The sequence below is a fragment of the Odontomachus brunneus genome, unplaced genomic scaffold (assembly GCF_010583005.1).
Source record: "Odontomachus brunneus isolate Ranch 3 - 2012 unplaced genomic scaffold, Obru_v1 Obru_scaffold_077, whole genome shotgun sequence".
NCBI lineage: Eukaryota > Metazoa > Arthropoda > Insecta > Hymenoptera > Formicidae > Odontomachus > Odontomachus brunneus.
The window spans coordinates 196,300-205,348 of record NW_022639527.1 but is presented as its reverse complement, the minus strand read 5'-3'; the positions used below and the strand labels follow the sequence as shown (position 1 = coordinate 205,348).

Genomic DNA, 9,049 nt, shown 5'->3' with positions numbered 1-9,049 from the left:
TAGTATATGTGACATATACTATAGTTTTTCTAGTAACAGAGTGCACCTAGGTAGGGAATCTGAATGCACCCTAAGAGTAGTGCCCCAACGCCATTTTCCGATTAATGATATATTACGAGAGCAAAGTCTTGGAAATTTCCAAGACACGTTACAAAAAAAATCACAAGGTCCGAACTTGTTCGAACACGTCTTGTCGTGACGGCGGTTAGGCCGGGACTTTATCTCCATCTCCTCGATATTACCAGGAGTGAGAGGAGGGGAGTGCGCGAGATTTCTTTTTTTCGGATTACACTAGAACTCCATCCGCGGGTGGGGTGTGTTTCCTTCTACAATAGCTCACGCGCTGCAGCTATTCATGCATCAGTCGACAGAATTCTTTACTTTTGCATTTACGACTCCGTGTGAGTCTGAGTTTCTCGCCACAACTTAGTTGCCAGGGACGCAACCTTCACACGAGACATGCTCGTGGCCAGGGCCGCAGTATCTACGCGGGACTTAGTCACTGCCAGGGACGTAGCCTTCACGCGAACACGCTCGCCTCTAAGTCTACGCGAGACATAGGCCCATATTCTGAATCCTCTTTTATCCATAACAGTACCTTAAATATAGCTTCTCAATAGGGATGTGCGGAGGCACCTAATGTATCGATATTTAGTTTCGATACGAATCAACATACATGATATCGATACACCGATATATTCATTACAAATATATCGATATTAGAGAATATCGTTACTTTTTGGCATGTCTTTTATTCAATTAAGGGGTGTACTCTAATAGTATAAGTGCTATAGTATATGTAACATATACTGTAGTGTTTCTAGTAATAAAGTGCACTCGAGTAGGGAATCTGAACGCAAGGGTGTGATCTCGTGGCATAAAGTTTTCATGTGACGCGTATCACGTAACCAATCAAATCTTTCTATTTTTTTAGAAGTTCTAACAGAAATACTAAGAGTCGATTGTTCCATCCTCTTGGTAAGTTACCTAACAATTAAATCATGTGTCTGTCTCTTGTCCAGGAAAAACGGACAGATATGTGATTTATGTCAGGTAGTTTACCAAGAGATTGGAACAATCGGCACTAAACGTCGCAATGGGACATGGGACTCCAGCCCCTTAAGTCTTTTTATTTAATTAATTTAATCATTTAACTCAAATCGTTCCGAAATTATTAGTAAACTGTGACAGCACTGAAAATCGAACACATTTGCAGTATTATGCAATATTGACTACATTTATACAGCAATGTTAATCCGGATTAATAAGTTCCGATTCACAGGTGTAGTAAGCTTTAAACTTCAAGAAATTGACCAATCACAGTCGATTATTCTCGACAAATTTAGCTGCGATTGGTCAATTTCTTGGAACTTAAATCACCTATTGTAATTCGGGACTAAAGCGTGATCTGCAATGAGAACTGAAGCTTTAAGCTTTAAGTAAGAAATTGACCAATCATAATTTATTATTTTTCTATAATTCAACTGTGATTGGTCAATTTTTTACTTAAAGATTAAGCTTTGTGACGCTGCACTCGCGACTCGTGCAGTTGGCATACGAATCGGGCGCAGCGACAAAATATTATTCGAGCCTCGGCGATTGTTCGGCAGATTGTCTGGCGAGACCCGACAGCTCAAAAGGTGAAACACTAAATGGGCGCCAGATACGGCGGTCCGTATCCACTAAAGAAGTCTAAACACTAACACTAATAGATGGTCTCGCCGACGAGGGCAACTCGCCCTCCGCCCGAACAGCTCGTCCGAATGACCGGCAGCTCAGCCCTGCTCTAGGTAGAGGGGCTGGTTCCTTGACAAGTCAGAGGGGTTAATGCGTTTGGCGGTTATTGAAATAATAAGGAGGTTATTGAAATAATAATAATGAGGATACTATTTATTTAAAGTTTATTCGGCGGTAGCAATTAACAGATGTGTTGTATTTCGGCAGTTACGATACAATAATAAAATTAATAAATATTACTTTCCGCTATACGGCAGCGATTCTCAATAATAATCCCATTATCCCTGCTCGCGGTCGCGATGCTGGTCGTCGGTAGCTCAAATTCCCGAGTCGTGACCACGAAGGTCACGACAGCTACGTAGACTTTTGGCGGTGTGCTCGCCCGGTATATCGCTTACGGCGGATAGTCGGCAGTTATTCGATTGGGTTTTTCACGATACGCGGAGCTGTTCCTTTCGCGAGAGGAACGCGAACCCTGGCTCTCGCCCAGAGTGGACGGCCGAGTTCCAGCTCCCCGACGCCGCAACCGCTCCGCGACACCAATTACCAAAAGACAGTCTGTTCGTTCCCTCTGGAACGGACTCACCAAAACCCGCGGAGCGGGGCAGTCGGCAGCCAGCAACGGCGGTCCCCTCTGGGTTCACACCAAAAATTGTAACCCGTGCGGTAGCGGCCTTACAGGATGCGGAGGTCGAGTCGTCGTTCGTCGCCGGCTTCGTGGATGGCACGTCCTTCACAATATCCGTGGTCACTGCTAACGGGGAGAAAAGCTCCTGAGCGATCGTTGGAACCTGGTTTTATCCCAGGTTCGAATCGCTTGCTCCGACAGCTATCGGCCGTTGATTGGCCGATTTGCAGGATAGAATCCCCCCATTTTTCGGCCTTTGTTTTGCGGCCACTGTTTTCGTCTACCATCTGATCCTCTCCAGCTTGTTGGCCTCTCCGACCTTGGCGCTACATCATGTTGGCAGTCGTTTCCTCAGTCCCCGAGCCTCGCGGCGTCTTCGCTTGGCTCGGAGGATGCTCCGGGTCGCGGAGGATGTGCTAGTCGGACTTGCCTTGGCTGCAGCTGTCCTCCGCGGGAGCGGTACACTTGGACACGGTGCATTTGGACACAGCCAATCACAGCACCGTGTGATTAAAGACATTTGTAGGGTCCCTTGGAACAGCGACTTGTGATTGGACTGTGTCCAATTGCCTCGTGTCCAACTGATATACACCCGTCCTCCGCTCGTCCGCGGTGTCCGTCGACTCCGTCTTTGCGGCTCCCTTGCGGCAGGTCGGGACTGGTCCACCTCGGCAGTTCTTTCTCGACGTTCTCCTCGTTATCTGGATGTCAGCTAGAACAGGCCTCCTTAGAGTAGCTTACCCTGTCGTTTAATTACGAATAATAGTAAGGAAGCGATTCACCTAGGACATTTGGTCCATCCGATGCTCCTCGTCAGGATTCCTCCTCTCCCACGTCGGCCGCAAATCCTCTCCGATGTGAGTCTTCTTTCTCCTGATCCGACCTCTCGACCGCACTCTTTCTTTATATACAAAAAATAGTAGGACCATGCAGGCTTGCGTCCTATTCGCCACGGCTAGGACGCGACATCCACCTACAGCCGGGAAGCCCGCTTTCGGCTTCCTAACGACTTTCCGAGTGACGGACGATAAAAAATCATCACGTCACAGCTTTAAGCTCTAACCTTAAGAAATTGATCAATCACAGTCAACTATTTTTCTTATAATTGACTGCGATTGGTCAACTTCTTACGGTTTAGGTCTTAAAGCTTAAATTTTATAACTTAAGTTGTAGACCACGCTTAAGGGAGTGTCCCGATTGCGCACAGATGCAATCGGACGCTACCAATCACAGCCGCATATGCTTAGAGACATTTCTAGGATCCTTGAAGTAGCGACTTGTGATTGGTGGTATCCGATTGCATCTGTGCGTAATCGGACCTCATGGCTAACAACCGTAGTTAATGAATTCTTAGATTTTATTGGTATATCCTTTCAAATCTAAAAATGTACTCCAGTCGGATTTGAGAATTCATTAATGTTAGTTACTAATCAGGATTAACGTTGCTATGTAAACATAGTCATTAATTTGGAGATACGATGAGAATTAACAAAAGAATTTGGTTTGTTCTTCTTAGCTGCACTGCTAAACTGCTGAAATAAGTTATAGTGAGGTAAGTATATATTTTCTCATTTCAATTTGATTATGCCACAGTTTTCCGAAAAGTGGAGGGGATAATGTTGGTACTAAGGAAAATCTCTACACGATATAATTTAAAGATCTATTTTTTGTAACTGAACTGGTGCAATAAATTGAAGTGAGGCAAGTATACGTTTTTTCACTCTAATCTTTTGCATTAGTTCAGCAGTGCAGTTACAAAGAACAGATCTTTAAATTATATCGTGTAGAGATTTTCCTTGGTACCAAAATTATCCCCTCCACTTTTCGGGAAACTGTCGCCTTACCTTTCAACTTGTTGCACCAGTTTAGCAGTGCAACTAAAAAGAACGAGCCAATTGATCATTATTTATAAAGACCCTAGAAATAGGGTCTGGAGGTCGATTGTGATAGGAGACTGGAGGTCGATTGTGTATCTCAGGCTGCGTTCCAAAACTATTTGATGGGTAGAGTAGCATTTAATTGACCAATAAGAACAAAGATAACTAGGATTTCTTTATTATGATTGGTCAATTAAATGTACTCTACCCACCGAGTAGAATTTTGGAACGCACCCCAGGGGTGCGTTCAAGGGGTCGATTGTGTATCTCGAAACGGAGTGAAAATTACAAAAGTGAGCAAATTCACTAGCATTGACCAATGAAGTTACAAATATTCTAGTAAATTTGCTCACTTTTGTCATTTTCACTCCGTTTTGAGATACATAATCGACTTCCAGATTCCCTACCCCCATGCACTCTAATACTAGAAGTGTATAGTATATCCTTTCTTCAATATGTGGCTCTGGGCATTAGTCCCTAACGCCATCTACGTGTATTGTATATGTGACATATACCGTAGTGTTTGCTCACTTTTGTAATTTTCACTCTGTTTCGAGATACACAATCAACTCCCTGGTCAAAGTTAATCGTAAATATTTTCACAAATGGGAATGGAAGAAGGGAGACTAATAAGAATAAAAATTATGCATTTGTAAATTTTATATATATTCATACAACAAATTATAAAGCAAATCTACAAAGATATCTTAACAAAGTTACAACTCAATATAAAACATAAAATATAATTTTTTTTAAATAATGAATAATCTTATTCATATTTATAAAATGGAAAATAAAATTTCTACTTAAAATTTCTACTTAATTTCTACTTAAAATTTCTACTTAAAATTTCTACTTAAATGGAAAATAAAATTTCTACTTAAAATTTCTACTTAATATAAGATAAAAAGAAAAATAAAATGAATTAAAATAAATTAAAGATTATTTTATCTGTGCTTTTTGGAAAATTACTGTATTTAATTTCCGACATGACTTTATGGAATTATTTACGAAGTTTCGTAAACATTTATGTTCACTTCTTCAGAAAGAGGAACTACCTAAATTATTTCTGAGAAAAAAGTAAACAGAAAAAATGAATTAAAATGTTTACGAAATGTCGAATACAAATTCATAAATAACACTGTATCATCCGGAAACCAAGTACAATAATTTTCCACAGAAATTTAAAGAAAAATAAAACAAAAAGAACACTTAGACTTCAATAAACAATTACGAGAAAGTTTTAATACCATTTGTTCAGTTTTAAAGAACTTAAAAACAAAAGTTTAGATAGTCGTTTTCCCTGTAAGTGACTACGAGTTTCTGTCATTATGATTCCAGCTTTGGAAAACAACTTTTCAGAAGGTACTGAAGTACCATTAATTGAAATATGCTTAAAAGCAATCTGTTTAAAAAATTGATTTGTCTGTAATCTCCAATATTCTATTGGATCATGTTTAAAAAGTATCACGCTAGAATTTATCTAACTTTTTACTTCTAAGCAAAGTCCATTAGATTTCATGGGAGCGGTGCATTTGGACACGGTGCATTTGGACACAGCCAATCATAGCACCGTGTGATTAGAGACATTTGTAGGGTCCTTGGAACAGCGACTTGTGATTGGACTGTGTCCAATTGCCCCGTGTCCAACTGATATACACCCAGATTTCATACTTTCTTTTTCATTATATTTTGATTTTGAAGTTAATTTCTCGTGATAAGTTTAAAGACTTTCATTTACTACGTTTTCCTTTTCTTTATCTATAATAGATATTAATGGTTCAGAATCTTGTTCAATTCCTTTAGCTGTAAATGATTCTTTATATAATTCGTTAATGGTTATATTAGCCTGTGTACATGCTAGTGGATTATTAAAGTGTATTTTTTTGAATTGTGAATCTAATAATGTTGATAAAGATAGTAATTTTATTTGTTCAATAACACCGAAACGTTTCTTTAATTCAGATATTGTAATATTTCTTACAGCAATAGCTTCTTTTGAAATAGATTCTAAATTTTCAAGTTGTTTATGCAAACAATTAATTATTGGAATTATCTTACTTGCAGTAAGATATTTTCTCCACATGTTTCTTTGGAAACTTTTTCTAATGGAGAAAGTATTTGTAATATTTCTTTCAAAATATTCATCTGTGTTCTATTAATCAGGAGCATTTACATTTCGAAGTAAAATTGGCATTATATATTCAGAAAGAGAAAGAAATCTTTCCAGCATGTAAAAAGTCGAATTCCATCTGGTTGGAACAGATTGTATAAGTTTTAATTGTTTATCTTTTGGTTGTGCATTGCGTAATTGATCTGCTGTTATAACAGACTGTTTAAAATAAGTCACTATACTTTTTACATTATTAACAATAAATTTAAGTTCTTCAGAAGTCTCTAATGTTTTTTCCACAACCAAGTTCAAAGTATGTGCAAAGCATGGGGTGGATTTATTTTTGCCAAAAATATCTGTGACAGCTTTAATTATATTTCTCGCGTTGTCAGTAACAATAGTTGTTATATTTTCAGGCTGGATATTCCACTCTTCACAAACTGATATAATTTTACTTGCCAAATAATCAGAATCGTGTTTTTTATCAAGTTCTATAATAGTAGTTCTGTAGTAACACTGTTTAATTTATGTGACTCTCGATTTATATCATTATTTAAAAAATGACAAATTATACCTAAAAAGCTTTTTGTATTTAAAGTTTCAGTCCACACATCAGTAGTAATTGTTAAAGAAGAAACTTTTGATATTTTTTCTTTAGTAATTTTAGAAAGAGAATTATATTTTTCATCTATCATAGATGTCATTGCTTTACTTCCTGGAATTTTATATAATGGTTCCACACCTTGCATGAAGTACCTGAATCCTTCTTTTTCAGTAGTATTTAATGGCAAATTATCTTTACAAATCATATATATCAATCTGTTAGTTATTTTATGTGCTTTTGTTCCTCCATCTAAAAAATAAAGACATCAGTTATTATTATAATTGTTATGTAATAATAATATATTCTTATATTTTTTTATTTTGGAAATGTTGCAAGGTTCAATATAAAATGTATTTTGTTATAAGTTGAAAATATACCTGAAAATGACTTTATATTTGAAAAGCTTTCATTGATTAGAGGTTGTCGATACTTGACTTAATTAGCTGATAATGAACGAGGTTTCTGAAATAGAATCTATATCTGATTCTATATTAGATTTCTGTTTCAAATCTACTTGCTTGGGTTGAAACATAGAAATATTCTTATTACATGAAAAATTATTATCACTTTGTATATCATTTTCGTTACTTGTTGCATCAGTCAACTTTATTTGCTAAAATAAAAAAAATTTTGTAAATATTAAATATTTTTACGGTTATTCAATATAGTAGTTACCTTAGATTTCTTTTTTAAAGGGAAATCTGGGTGATGTCTCTTTAGGTGAGATGTTAAATTAATTGTGTTTTCACATGTTTTAATCTCTGCCAAACATAACCTGCATTTAATACATTTCTCATCTTTTTCAAAAACTTGCTAAACATCACTTTTAGGCCGCATTATAAATTCTATATGTTAAATGTAAACAACTAAGATCAATTTGAGAAATAATTGTAGAACCCAAATTATAATTATAATAACTATCGTATAACGTAATATCAGAAAATTACATATTGGGCGTTTTGGAAATACAATGGCGACTACGCTCAGAAAACATTATGGCTGCGTTCCGAAATGGTACACGTAGCATGAACTATAGATTTTCAGTATTAGCAGTGAATTTCGGAACGCAGCCAAAGCGGGAAGTACACACTCTTGTATAAAAGCATAAAGGTGCCAATATATGGGAGCGTTCCAGCGTCGAGTATTAAAGCGTTAGCCAATCAACGTATCAGGTCCCAGAAGTATATTGTAGTTCTTGCGGAAAGTGGCACGTTGATTGGCTACCGCTTTAACGCTCGACGCTCGATGCTCCCATGTAAAGGCACTTTAAAGGCCGATTTATGATGGCCATAAACGTTAACTTATGCTGTAATCCATAAGAAATTGACCAATTGCAGTTGATTTTTACAAAAATGTTCAACTGCGATTGGTCCATTCCTTATGGATTACAACATAAGTTAAAGCGAAAAGCACACACTCTTGCATAAATTTATAATGTACAACGCATAAGAAAATTGACTAATCAGAGTCCTTCATTTTCATCGTGGCAATAGAAATGAAATAATATAAAATCATAGGTAATCCTGTGATTTTTTCTTTTTTTTAACACCATTCTAGCTATCAAATCAATTGATATCTAGGTTTTTTATCGATACGCAACGATATTGAAATTCAAAGTATCGATTCAAAATATCGAATATCAAATATCCTTATATCGATATTTTAAAATATCGATACGAATCGGAACATCCCTACTTCTCAGCCAATTAGGTGGCTCCCAAGCCTCTTTTAGAGGCACTTTTATAGATAAAAGAGGATTCAGAATATGGGTCTTAGTCGCTGCCAGGACGCAGCATCCACGCAAATCAAACACGCCGTCCAAGTCTATTCGAGACTTAGGGTGTTTCCGATAATACCTCTCCGAGTCATTTTCCTAGAACAGAAATAAATTACAGACATCACCATCTTCTACTATTATGTGATTCATGACAACCCAAAGCTACCTAATGCTGTCTCACGATTGCAAGCAGTGGGTTAGGCAGAACAATACCGTGACAAATACACGAGATAATAATTTTGTAAAATTGTATTATTGATTATAAAATCATCTGGTGTTGTTTTCTAAAAGTTTATTTTTAATTAAAGAGTTA

General features: G+C 37.1%; 1 long non-coding RNA gene across 1 annotated transcript; it reads right to left on the bottom strand.

Annotated features, from left to right (window-relative positions):
• Positions 1 to 5,070: 5,070 nt before the first annotated feature.
• On the bottom strand, positions 5,071 to 7,932 carry LOC116847343. The gene is made up of 3 exons (XR_004378745.1): positions 7,635 to 7,932; positions 7,337 to 7,572; positions 5,071 to 7,208 (listed from the first exon to the last, which is right to left on the bottom strand). It is a non-coding gene; the product is annotated as an uncharacterized LOC116847343 (long non-coding RNA).
• Between the last annotated feature and the right edge of the window lie 1,117 nt (positions 7,933 to 9,049).